Here is a 13110-nt window from a genome sequence, read left to right as displayed (position 1 = left end):
GCTTGTTTTTGATTTTACTTATTGTGCACTGACCAGAGCTCTTGGATGGGGTGGTATAGAAATGGAATAAATAAATAAATAATGCAAAATGTATGTGTGTGTGTGCGCGCTTGCTACTTAAATAACTGCTCAGCAAGTTGGCCCCTTCAAAGTATATGGAAGCAAAAAAATACAGAATGTGTGTGCTAGTCGAAGATGCTTTGTGTGGTGCTTCAGGGAGGAGAGCTGGTCTGGTGGTAGCAAGCATGAATCGTCCCTTGCTAAACAGGATCTGCCCTGGTTGTATCTGAATGGGAGATCACAACTGTGAGCACTCTAAGAACTTCCCCTTAGGGGATGGAGCCTCTCTGGGAAGAGTATTTGCATGATTGTGTGCAAAATGTTCCACGTTCCCTCCCTGGCATCTCCAAGACAGGGCTGAGAGAGACCCCTGCCTGCATCCTTGGAGAAGCTGCTGCCAGTCTGTGTAGATAATGCTGAGCTAGATGGACCAATGGTCTGACTCAGTATATGGCAGCTTCCTATGTTCCTATCTATGCGCCCAGTAGATTGGCCCCCTTTCTGCTTGTATTTCTGCTTATATATACAAACAGGAAGGCAGAATGAGCATGTGCCACTCGACATTTGCTCAGCAAGGTGGCCCTTTCCGAGGAAATGTAAACAGAAATACAGAAAGAGTACATGCTGCTCACAGATATATGCCCAGTAAATTGGCCCCTTCAAAGTAAATACAAGCAGAAATTTCGAACGAATGTCTGCAACTTAAAGAAAGTTGGCCAGTAAACTGGCCCCTTCAGACGAAATGCAAGCACAGAACAAAATACAGACTGACTATATGTCCCTCAAAAAAAAAAAATTCTCTAATGTAAATTGGCCTCGCCCCCTTAAATAAAGAAAAACACAAAATTGGTGTTCAAATCACTTTCCCGCTCTTTGTCTTTGCTATATAGTGCTCTCTGACGATCAACCATCAACCCCTCTGTCTGACAAGGTCCTTTGATCCCTCCCTAGCCCCACCCCTCCCACTGGAGTCCCCGCCTCCTCTGCTTGTCATTGGTCGAAGGGTGTGCAGGCTGAGGCTGACTGACAGGCTCCTTTCCAGGCATTTTCCTCGGCTGGGTTGTCAGTCAGCCTCAGCCTGTACACCCCTCAACCAATGACAAGCAGAGGAGGTGGGATGGCTTGCCTCTCTTCTTGTCTTCGACTTCCTTCCTCCCTCCCTCTCCTCCGTCAGGTAGCAGGCGCGGTGGGGACTTTTCCACTTCCTTTCTCTGTTCCTCGCTCGCTCCCTCTTCTTCTCCGTCAGACAGCGGGCGCGGTGGGGACGAGGACGTTCGCGACGCTCAGCTAGTAAGTGGCCGCCGCCCAGTCTCTGGCCGGGGGTGCTATAACGGGGCCAGCAAGTCGTTTCCTGGGGCCGGGCCCCCGTTTGCCCTACTGGAGACATGGGCCTGTAAACTGGCGGTGGGTGGGTGGGTGGGCGAGCGGGTGGATTAGCGGGCTGCTGCGCTCGTATTAAATCGAGGCTCAGTATTGTCAGAGGGGGGACTGGAGAAAAATTCGGAGTTTCGACAGCGCTCTGTTTTGGAAGCCTCTGTCTCTCTCTCTCCTTTAAGCCTTTTTTTTTATCCGCAATGCTGAACTTCTTCGGCAAAGGAGAGCTGCTGGGCCTATCAGGAAGCCTTTCGCTTGCTAGAGCTCAGATTTGTGGGTTTGCCTGTTGCCCCTCTTGGTGAGGGGCGACCATCCTCTGTATTGTGTGGCACAACAAAGAGACCTGCTGAATCAGGCTGGAGTTCCAGCATCTTTCCAGGAGCGGCTAGCCAGATGCTTCTGGGAAGCTCACAACCAAGGCATGAAGGGAACAGCCCTCCTCTTTTGTCTGTCCCCTGCTGTGTCGGATGGCTTCTGAATATGGAGGTTCAACTTGGCTATAGTTGTCTATTGATAGACCTGTTCTCTATGTAATCCCTTTTTAAAAGCCATCTATGCCATTTATAGTTGCCTGATACTGAATCCCTGTAATATGAAGACAGATTCTGGGTTTGTAGTTAAGATTAAGCCGTGCTTATACCAAGAAGCTATGAGAATCCTTTTTCACTGAGCTGTGGTGTTGCTCAAAGTTAGGCCAGCAGTCTTCTCTGTGTATTAAGGGGAGGATGGCAGTGATAGCTAAAATTTGCTTTCTCTGTGAATTTTCTACTTCTGTGTGCATAGGAATTGGGGTGTATTGAAGTGTCCTGATTGTGCCATTCTGTTCAAGCCAAACTTGTCGAAAGGACAGGATGACTAGGATCTAAATACAAGCATTTGAAAGGTTAAGCATTTTTTATATTGCATTTATTGACGTTTTAGGGCTTTGAATTAGAAACACTAGAAATGAACCAGCTTAAGTGCAGGAAAACGGTTTTGAATGGCTTGTGGATCTTGCCATCCGAGACAAAGGTATTATCTGTATACTTGACTTTGGTAACTATGTCAGGCTGCAAAGGCTTTCAGCATTTATCACAAGGAACCATGTGGGCAGATTGCCAAGAGCTTAATACAGTTGAATTACCTTGAACACACCTGCTTTCTCATACTGCAAAGGGGCTTGTCCAGCCTTCTCAGGACTTTACCTGCTGAGCAGAAAAACTATGATAAGCAGCCCACTTATTGGATCACTTAATTGCTAAAGTAATGTTAGGATACTTGTTTTAATCATGTTGGGTCATCCTTTCCCTAATTGTGTTTCATGTTTTAAAACAAAAGATAATTAGTTTATTAAGACTTCTAATTCTCTGGCTAAACAAAAAAACTTCCACAGTTGGGTCAATGGAAAACTGGTTACTTCTGCATTTAAGTTTTCACTTGCTTTAGAAATATGTATATAATCCTATTCCAGACTTCATGAAATATGTGCTTGTATTGCAGTTAAAAGTTTTAAAACTCCTGTTTAATTCTGTGGGATTAGTAGAGAGGAATCTCCAGTAGCAGATGTCCATGTGGCTAAAAACCCTATTACTTTTATTCAAAATATTCCAGATCATATATCAGTGGAGTTAGAAAGCATGCCATTTCTTTAAACGTGGAGCGAATTCTTGGTTTAGTTTCTGAAACTTGCAGAGGGCAAGTGTATAACTTCTAACTCTGCCAGCACTTTATAGCTAGTCCAATTCTTCCACCAGCCCTGCAGGTCTCATTGAGATGTTATGGACACCTGAGAGATGAAAGCTTCTCCTGAACATGTTTGCTTCCATACCTTCTATGTACCTTGGTTGTAGGTCTTGCTGTGCCGGTGTATATCTTGCTATGCCTGGGGGAAACAAAGCAGTGCTCAGGAGTTCAGTTCAGCCAGAAATGTAGAGTTTAGAATAAGCAACATTGAACAAGGAGCATAAGAAGCTACTGTCTTCTTGGGAGTAGGGCAGGTTTGAAGATGCTTCTCCTAAAATTTGAAGTGTCTAATAATTCATAGCCCTGCTTATTCTCCTTGCTATTTCTGTTGCTTTATAGAAAGAGCTGATAACTAGAAGGATCTGAGACCAAACTCATAGTTAAGTTATGATTTGAAATAGGTCTAAAATAGTCAAGGTACTATCAACAAGATTCTGTTTTGAGTTCTGTTTCTGTAGTGCATCTCTAGCCTGATTATAAAACTGCAAATGCAATGGGAACTATTGCCATATGAACAGGGTTCTCTTTGCATTTATTTGTAGTTAGGGTGAATTTGAATACATTCAGTCTGGTGAAGGACAGTGTGGCCTTAAGACTAACGTGTATTATAATGCAGGGATTCTCAACATTGGATCCCCAGATATTAGTGGACTTCAACTTCTATAGTCCCCAACCAAATGCCACTGGGGCTGGGGATTATAGGAGTTGAAGTCCAATAACATCTGGGGACCCAACATTGAGAATCCTTGTTATAATAGTTCTCAGATGTATCTCTCTAGCATAAATTACCTTTGGTATCAGAAAGTTAATTTATATTGGGTAACATACCCTTTAATTATATTGGGTAACATGCTAGCTAGTGTTTCATGCGTAGACTAATGTGTTAATGTGCAATGGGAGAGGAGTGATTTTGGTTAGTCCCCCCCGCCCCCCACCCTCTGAAAACGTCTTTGAGGGTTGGACCTTCAGGGGGCAGCTGAGAAGGATGATTTTTGCCTGTTTCACTCCCCATTGCACATGCAAACCATTTGTCTGCATGTGTGACATTAGTATATTGGCCACGATAACTGGATGTAATGAATTTTAACATTATTTTTGTGTCAACCTAAGAAATGTAACTGGTAGTCAGGTTTTACACAGTGATTTTTAAACATACATTAAAAAATAATGCTCATGCTTTTGGCAACTTGGTTTCCTCAGTTTCATTTAATGTATTGACTTGCATATTTATATAGCCCAAACAAAAAACCCTTCATGAAACTTATCTCTAAGTTTAAGATTTTTTAAACCTGTCAGTTTGTATTTGCTAGCAGCAGGTGAGGAAGTTGTTCTAAGCTTAACTTCTCAATGTGCATGTTGCAAACCTAGGTTTCTTGTGACAGTGTGCAGGCAGTCACCAAGAAGTCATATGTAGTACTATGGTTCAGCCACTGAATATTTGTCCAAAAACAACAACAAAACCACCTTGTGCTTTAAATTGTACAGATTAGCACAAGGCAGAGATGTGAAAAATTTTCTGGGGTGGGGGGGATTCTCATGTAACTTTTCCTCATTTGCATAAAAATTTGCTATGTAAATTTTCCTGATGTCCTGAATATATTGTGATTGACCTATTCATTTAGTAAAGAAACAAAAAAATCCAATGCATTCAAAGTTTTTCAAGTAGCTGAATTGAAATATGGGGGGTGGGTGGAGAATCTGTGATGCATGGTGGACTTTAGAGGGAAAGGGAGACTGGTGAAAATTGTTCCTTCCCACTCTCAAGTGACTATGCAGCAGTTGTCTGAATCTTGCTTTGCTGCACATGAATGGTGCTAGTTTGGATGTTGGCTAGTATTCTCATAAATTGAGAAATTTCCACCTCACATGTATGATACAGAGTTTTTTCTTCTTCTTGAACTCAAACACAGGAATTTGGGGGCAAACCTAGGGACAGGTACCTGATCGTAAGATTTCTTGCTAAAAATGGTTGCCATAGTTGCTGTTAAACTTTACATTGCAAGTGTATTTTCTATAATATGGTATAGTACAAGCTAACCTGATACTGAGAAACCTAGAGATGATTACCTTAGAGCAGGGCTGCTCAGTGTTCTCTCTAATCTATTTCATCTGGGTGCAGATTGAGTTTTATTCTGGGCATCAGTATCAAGGCAGTGTGTGCGTACGTGCATTCAGAGTGGGGCTTTCCTGATTCAACCTGAGTGGGATCTAAAATTAACTGAGCGGACTTCAAAAAACTTGTGAGCGTGCACACGCCTTAGAGGGAACACTGGGGCTGCTCAACTTCAGCCCTTCTCCAGATGTTGGCCTACAACTTCTATAATCCCTGGATATTGGCTGCTGTGGCTGGGGGTTATGGGAGTTGTAGTCCAAAAACAACTGGGGGGGGGCATAGTTGAGCAGGTCTGCTTAGAGCTAAAGTAAGTGTGTGTGACATTAGCAGAGATGTTTCCTTTACCCAAAGTGCTGCATTAAAGGGATTGGATTTGCCACTTTGGTGGCTTGCTTAGGAGGAGCTGTCAACTTGTCCCTGGCAAACAAGCCAGTGATAAATTGCTCCTTGACACCTTTTCATAATGAAGTGTGAACTTGTATGGTGGCTTTCAGCAAATCACATCTGCAAGGTTTTCCATTTTCCATCTGCAAGGTTTTGCATTTGTAATTGTCACCTGTGCCGTGGGATCACTTTCTGGCAAGGGTGATGGGAGGAGTCCGAGTGTGTGAACACGAAGAACTAGGGTATGTTAGGGATCATCTTCATATAGCTATGAAGGTGGAGAGGAAGCTAGAGCAGTCTGTTAAATCTGACCTGAAATATTCAACTAACTTTGGGGTGCTGAGTTGAAAACAGTGAGAAATGTTGGGGGTGACACTTTCAAATTGCTAGGTGTTGAAGGGGTAGGTTACTAGTGATGTGTTCGCACCTCTACAGTCAGTGGGAGTGCTTAAAGCACTGCTCTGGCAGCTAGCTTCTTCTGTCTGACACTTCCCCCAGAATGCACTGGGGATGATACAAGTGTTGCAATGTAACATCATTCTGTGATGAATTTTGGGGTGGGGGAAAGGAAGGCATCAGGAGCTGCATGCCAGGAAAGAACAGCTTTAAGCACTGCTACTTAAAGAGGCATAACACTACTTGGAAAAACACATTGCCACTGGCAAGCTGACTCAACCACCTACGTATCTTGAAATGATTGTTCCTCCTGAAGCTGAGAAGAGCCCCCTCCCCATTTTGCTAAAGGGGTAGGGAAAATGGGGGGAGAGTTTGGATCAGTGCTAGTTTAGGTGGAAGCAGCAGCACCACCACTGCCAAAATAGACCCCAGCTTTTCCCACGGGTTCTGAGAAGGAGTTTGGGGCTGGTCATTTTGGTAGTGGGCAGCAGTGAAAGTGCCTCTGCTGCCAAACAAGTCCAAGTCCAGATCCAAGTTTGGTCTGCGGTCTGGAATGGTAGTGATTGCCCCAATATCTTAATTAGGCTAGGGAGGACACAGCACAGTCGCAAGGACAATCTCCCATCTTTCTCTTGCCCTGCCCCCAAGAAGCAGAAATTAATCCTTGATTAAGGCTGCAGTCCTGTGCAGGTTTACCTGGGAATAAGCCCATGGAACACAATAGGACTTACGAAGTCAGCAGACATTGGAGGGCACTGAAAGGGAGAGGCTGTATCTGACCACACACTTTGGCTTGCCTGTTAAGTGGCGCAGCGGGGAAATGCTCGACTAACAAGCAGAAGGTTGCCATTTTGAATCCCTGCTGGTACTATATCAGGCAGCAGTGATATAGGAAGATGCTGAAAGGCATCATCTCAGACTGCACGGGAGGAGGCAATGGTAAACCCCTCCTGTATTCTACCAAAGACAACCACAGGGCTCTGTGGACACCAGGAGTTGAAATCGACTCTACGGCACACTTTACCTTTGATAAGGCAGCCAGTGTTCTGGCAGTATATCACTTAGCAATATGGGGATGGTGACTTGCCTCACAGGGTGGTCAGAAGAATTGTAACAAGATAATATTCAAGGTTTGGGGCATATCCTTGAACTATATAAGTACTAAGTATTGGCTCTGGATTCTTCTCAGAACCTTACTTCTAGTGTAGTGGATGTGGCCCACAGTTGAGTACTGCCCTAAATAGATCGCAGGTGTCTATAATATGCTGAGTTAACGTTCCTTATTTCAATTTTAACCTAGCCAAGCAGGAGTAACTTGATAGCTGTGTGGCAGCAGTTCACTATTGTATTTATTATATTGTATTAAATCTGTACCCAGCTTTCCTCTGTGGAGTGCAAGGATACGCTGTACTTGGCGTTCTCTCTAAGGAATGTGTATGTGCACGTGCTCACAAGTTTTTTGATGTCCAGTTAATTTTAGATCCCGCTCAGGTTGAGTCAGGAAGGCCCCACTCTGATTGCATGTGCTCACACAGTGCCTTGATACTGCCACCCAGAGCAAAACTCATTTCCCACACAGATGAAAAAAATTAGAGAAAACACTGATTGTACTATCTCATTTTGTCCTTGCAATAGCCCAGTGGGGTAGGGTAGTGAAAGATAGTGAGGACCTTTTTACTATATACGGATATGAGCTTTAAGCTATCTGTATGATGTGACAAATGCACACTTCATGTTTCTGTGTCCCAAGGAGCTGGAATTGGCTACAGCTCCCTGCTGCATGTATCACACCATGTTGTGTGAAGAATCCTGGGCTAGGGATATGGACCTGGTTTTCCCATGCTGAATATTTCCGTCACTGCCCCACAATGACTCATGTTATGCATGTCATATCTTACCACCTCCAGCACTAAACCTGATGAGGTTCACATACCATATTTCCTGACATGGGAGATTGTGTAAGAAGTAAGAACATAAGAACAGCCCTGCTGGATCAGGCCCAAGGCTTATCTAGTCCAGCATCCAATTTCTCACAGTGGCCCACCAGATGCCTCTGAGAAGCCCATAGGTGAGGGCATGCACTCTCTCCTGCTTTTGCTCCCCTGCAACTGGTATTTGGAGGAATCTTGCCTCTGAGGCTGGAGGTGGCCTATAGCCATCAGACTAGCAGCCATTGATAGACCTCCATGAATTTGTCTAAGCCCCTTTTAAAGCCTTCCAAGCTAGTGGCCACCACCACATCCCATGGCAAAAAATACTGTATTTTTTGGCAGAAATACCACAGCGCGTACATTCTTAAAAGTTATTTTCAGGTGTCTGAGTCATTTATGCTGGTGCTGCATTTATGCTAGAGTTGAGGGGTTATGGAAGGAGGTGCGGTGGCGGCACAACAGGGAGCTCTGACCAACAATAAGCTCTGCGCGGCTGAGAGGGCCTGGAAGCAACGGAGGCAGTGGAGGAGGAGTGGTGACAGCACAGCTGGGCCTTCCTGGCCCTGGGTTTGCATGCTCTCCCCACCTTCTATTTTCCATGGCTGTGTTGGCCATTTGTGCTCTGCCTGGGGGCATTTTGGCCCCTTGCTCTCTCTCCCCCAAAGGATTTTGCTCGGGTGGGGGTGGCCTGGCTCAGCTGGCCTGGCTCAGCTCACAGCAAGGCTGTGACCATATTTAGTGGATGGTGTGGGCGCCATTCGGGGGGGTGGCACCAGGAGGCACCTTTTAAGTGTAAATTAGAAAGTGCTTACCTCCCATACTGCTGGCCCTGAAAGCTTTTCCCAGCAATGGCGTCCCACAACAGCGGAAGATTGGCTCCACGTGGCCATTTTGGCTCTCGCACCTCAATGCGAGAGCAGTTTTCTACTGTGCCAATTGCTGTACAGTACTTTTTCCAGTAACAGGGGGCCTTTTAAGAAACACGGAGCCCTGGTGAGTCCCAGTGGCACCTTTAAGGGTGTATACAGACCACTGGGAAGTGTAGTCTTTCCCAGCACCTTGCAGTGTGTGATGGTTCTGTATGTAATGTGCCAGTGGCTATGTAGGGGGCAGAAGCAGAAACGCAGACTTCTTTGTTCTGCCTGGAGGAATTAAAAAGAACAATCAATTACAACATCTTCTTTGCTTTCATGTCCGACTGATAAGACTAGGAGAACCTAAATATTGGGTTCATTAGCTTTCATCACCTGAAGAAGATAGGCTGCAGCTAAAGGCTTTAAAAGGTGCTATCTTGTATCGAATCTTGCTATGACTCCCATAGGTGATCCTTCTACTATCCTCTTTTGTGATCTTTCAAGTCCCCTTTCCATAGGAATTGTTGCCAAAAGATGCAGTATAGCTGGGGCTTGTTAAAAGTACACTCAGGCATGACAACAGGTAGTTTTAGTGAACTGATCGAAAAGCAGCGTCATGTTACATGACTCATAGCAATGATCTCCTGTCAGAATACTTTATTTTGTATAATACTTGCACAGTATTACCACAAGTCTCCAGATGCTTCAGACTGCAGAGCAAGCAGCCAGCTGAGAATACAGCATAAGCTTTAATTACTATGTTGTTGATTGTGATTCTTTTTGCCTGGAATGGTAACGGCTAGCACTCTGAAATATTCCTGTAGTGTGTTTTTTACACCTTGCTATTCACTTATAGACAGCAGTTCTGTATGTTCTGACAGAAATTAAGCAGTGTTCCCTCACTTTTTTTCATCTGTGTGCAGAATGAGTTTTGTTCTGGGTGGCAGCATCAAGGCAGTGTGTGTGCACGTGTATTCAGAGTGGGGCCTTCCTGATTCAGCCTGAGCGGGATCTAAAATTGAGTAGACATGAAAAAACCTGTCGGTGTGCTCACGTGCCCCAAGGCTTCCACTGAGTGATCACTTTTCTGGAGTCATATGCAAGTTCTTAAACTTCTTACAAAAAGGTATAATGTACCTCAATATGGCAGTTTGCTAATCCCTAGGTATTTGTAAGGGTAGGGTTGGTAGGGCCTAGTTAATACTCTAAATGGCAAGCTTATCCCTTGTGGTCATGGCACATCAGGTAAGTTGGCAACTAAGGCATGTAGAAGCAGCATCCCTTTAATATTTGCTCATATAAATGGCTTGTTCATGGAATTACTCATAACAGTAGATTGCTTTTTTACAATCCTCGCTACAGTAGGAAGAGTGTAAACACTAGGTTTGAGCATCAGAGCTTTGGCTGCCAACCCAGTGAGGGAATAGATAAAGTTTGTGGGGTAGGGTGAGGATCATGTAGGCTAGCACCTAATTCTAGGCATGTGGAATTTTTATAGATGTGAATCTAGTTTGTATTTAATTATAAAATTCACCGTGAGTATAGTGGGGGACAAGTCTCTGTGCTTGACAGTAAAGAAGAAAAAACCAGCTCTGTGCCAAGGAAAGCTGAACTGAAATTGGTATTATTGGGCTAAGCAAATAAGCACATTTACTTGTATTGTATACTTTTGTTCTCTGTTCATCTTGAAACTATTTAGGGCAGACGGTTCTGCTTCCCAACCCTTAAATTTCTTCTAGGCTCCCCTTGTCTTGTGAGATCTTGCCGATATTGCACCATCATTTGAGTCATTTTCTAGCAAAAGTGTTAGAAACATGTTCAAGAATGAAAGCTGAGATCTTCAAGATTCAAAATTGTGTGACCAGTATGAAAAACATCACTTCATAATAGCTCTCTTCATCTTTAGTGTACATAGGAACATAGAAAGCTGCCATATACTGCGTCAGACCATTGGTCTTTCTAGCTCAGTATTGTCTTAACAGACTGGCAGTGGCTTCTCCAAGGTTGCAGGAAGGAATCTCTCTCAGCCCTATCTTGGAGAAGCCAGGGAGGGAACTTGAAACCTTCTGCTCTTCCCAGAGCGGCTCCATCCCTGGAGAGGAATATCTTACAGTGCTCACACTTCTAGTCTCCCTTTCATATGCAACCAGGGCAGACCCTGCTTAGCTAAGGGGACAAGTCATGCTTGCTGGCATACTTGTTTTTTCTAATGCATACTCTCATTTTTTCTACTGCATTCTCTTGTGAAAATGGAAGAGTTTCAGATGTCTTAAAGAGTTTAAATGCTCCCTGTACTTAGGTGCCTGTGTTTTACTGTGCACAGGAATACTTCCGTTTTGTCATTAAAGTCTGTTATCAGTAACTTGACAACCATATGTGTGCAAACTCAAAGGTCTCTTACAAGCCTAGCACTCAAAACAATGAGCAAGAAGCACACATAAACAGCCAAGCATTTGAAAACATGGTTTTGTATGCCTTCTGGGCAGTAAGCAGTGAAAGCTGACCTTGAAGATGTATGCTTGCTCCCTTCCTTGCCCTTTGATTGGTGTGCTGCAGAGTATTTTTAAAGAGATTTTAACTTACCTGTTCTTACACTGTGTGCAGTAGATACCTGTGTAAGTGTGCCTAAGCCCTTAAAAGTGCCTACTTTGGTCTAGATGGTGACAACTATTCAGGGTGGATTTGATTTAAATCAAACTGATTTAATTCACGATTTAAATCACAATTTAAATCACTAGTCAGTAAGGCTTGATTTAAATCATAGTTTTCTACATAAAGACTAATTCTTGCTGGTATAACTTTAATATGCAAGTAGATGAAGATTTTTAGAATAACAACTTTTCATATTAGTTTTTTTATCCCCAGTTTAATAGGTTAATCATTCATATTTGGACAACTTTTCTGTTGTACTTAGGAAGGAGAAAAATAATCATTACCTTAATAATAACAATTTAAATAGATTTATTCAACTGAAACAATAACATTACAGCATATGTTATTTGCTTAAACAAACATCCATGTTTGTTAACTAATTTGGCTAAACAAAAAATATATATTTTAAGAAACTTAGACTGTCAGCCCAGCCTACACATGAAAAACTTAAATACTGTCCTGCGAGTGAGTACTGCTCACTCGTCATCTTCATCTTCTTCTTTGTTCATAATCTGGAAAAGAAAAACAAGCTTTCCTGCTTTATCGGGTCCCAAACGATTTCTCAATTTAGAATGAATGAGTCCAAAGGAAGAGAATATTCTTTCAACGCCTGCAGAAGAAGCTACTGCTGTTAAAAGTGAAATCATTACTTGAACAATCTCTAAATCCAAGTGCTTAAGTGACTTCCACCAGTTCACTGGTGTGACTTTCTTTAAAATATCTTCAGCAAACATATATTTCTTGAATGGTTCCCCCTTAGCTTTGAAGTTTATTATAGTTGGCATTACAGATGGATGATTGCTGGATACCCATGTCATAGCTAACTCCTCTTCCTCAGCACTTAAGTTTTGACCTTGGTACTGGATATTGACAATATTTGCCAAAAAATGAGCTGGAGACAGTACTTGTCCCATTTGTTTTTTTTAATGCTTGTAATTTAATTCTGTCCATGTGTAGTTCTGTTTTTAAGTGTTCACTCAGTTCCTTCCAAATTTCAACAGCATCAGCAATAAAACAGCTATTTTTCTGTATTTTGTTTAAAAATTCAGAGATGGGTTTCAGGATGCTCAGCATATGTTCAACATTTCTCTTAAGCCCAATGTTGAGGATTTTGGCCGTGACAGTGCCATCTATTTTATCTCGATTTTGTTCACAAACTGTCATCAGAATAGGCCAGTTCTTGATATACTGCTCAAAACAGTCCACCACAGAGTTCCATCTAACATCTTGTGGGAGCGTTAGCTTGGTTCCACCCATCCTTTTCAGAGCTGCTGCAGCAAAGTGATTGTTACGGAAGTATTTAGCAATTTCAACAACATTAGTCTTTATTTCTGGAACACTTAAGTCTTTGGCTAAGAGGTGCAGCAAATGAGCACTGCAACCATATGTTATTAGCTTTGTATTCCCTTCCTGCTCTTCTAAATTTCTTCTCATCTTGGATACATTTGCAGCATTGTTTGTGACCAAACTGCGTACTAGACATTTGAATTTTTGTTCACATGTTATTATAGCTTTTACTGCCACTTCTTGTAAGTATTCTGCTGTGTGTGCATTTCCTGACGTATCAGTTGTTTGTGCAAGGAAGACTTTCCCTTCTTCTGTTGTTATACAAGCACATACAATA

General features: G+C 42.9%; 1 protein-coding gene across 2 annotated transcripts in view; it reads left to right on the top strand.

The window, feature by feature from the left end:
- The first annotated feature begins 1177 nt into the window (after window positions 1-1177).
- The window catches only part of RALA (RAS like proto-oncogene A), a 45339-nt gene continuing 33406 nt past the window's right edge, over window positions 1178-13110 (top strand). The window contains exons 1-2 of one of the 2 annotated variants that reach the window (XM_053264096.1): window positions 1178-1350; window positions 2218-2317. The gene's annotated coding sequence lies outside the window, so the exon portion shown is untranslated. The remainder of the gene's footprint in view (window positions 1351-2217; window positions 2318-13110) is intronic. The other variant, XM_053264095.1, reaches the window with a different exon arrangement.

Source organism: Hemicordylus capensis, chromosome 6, assembly GCF_027244095.1.
Source record: "Hemicordylus capensis ecotype Gifberg chromosome 6, rHemCap1.1.pri, whole genome shotgun sequence".
In the NCBI taxonomy this organism is placed as follows: domain Eukaryota; kingdom Metazoa; phylum Chordata; class Lepidosauria; order Squamata; family Cordylidae; genus Hemicordylus; species Hemicordylus capensis.
Note: the sequence above shows the minus strand (reverse complement) of the source record. Positions and strands in the feature narration are given on the sequence as shown.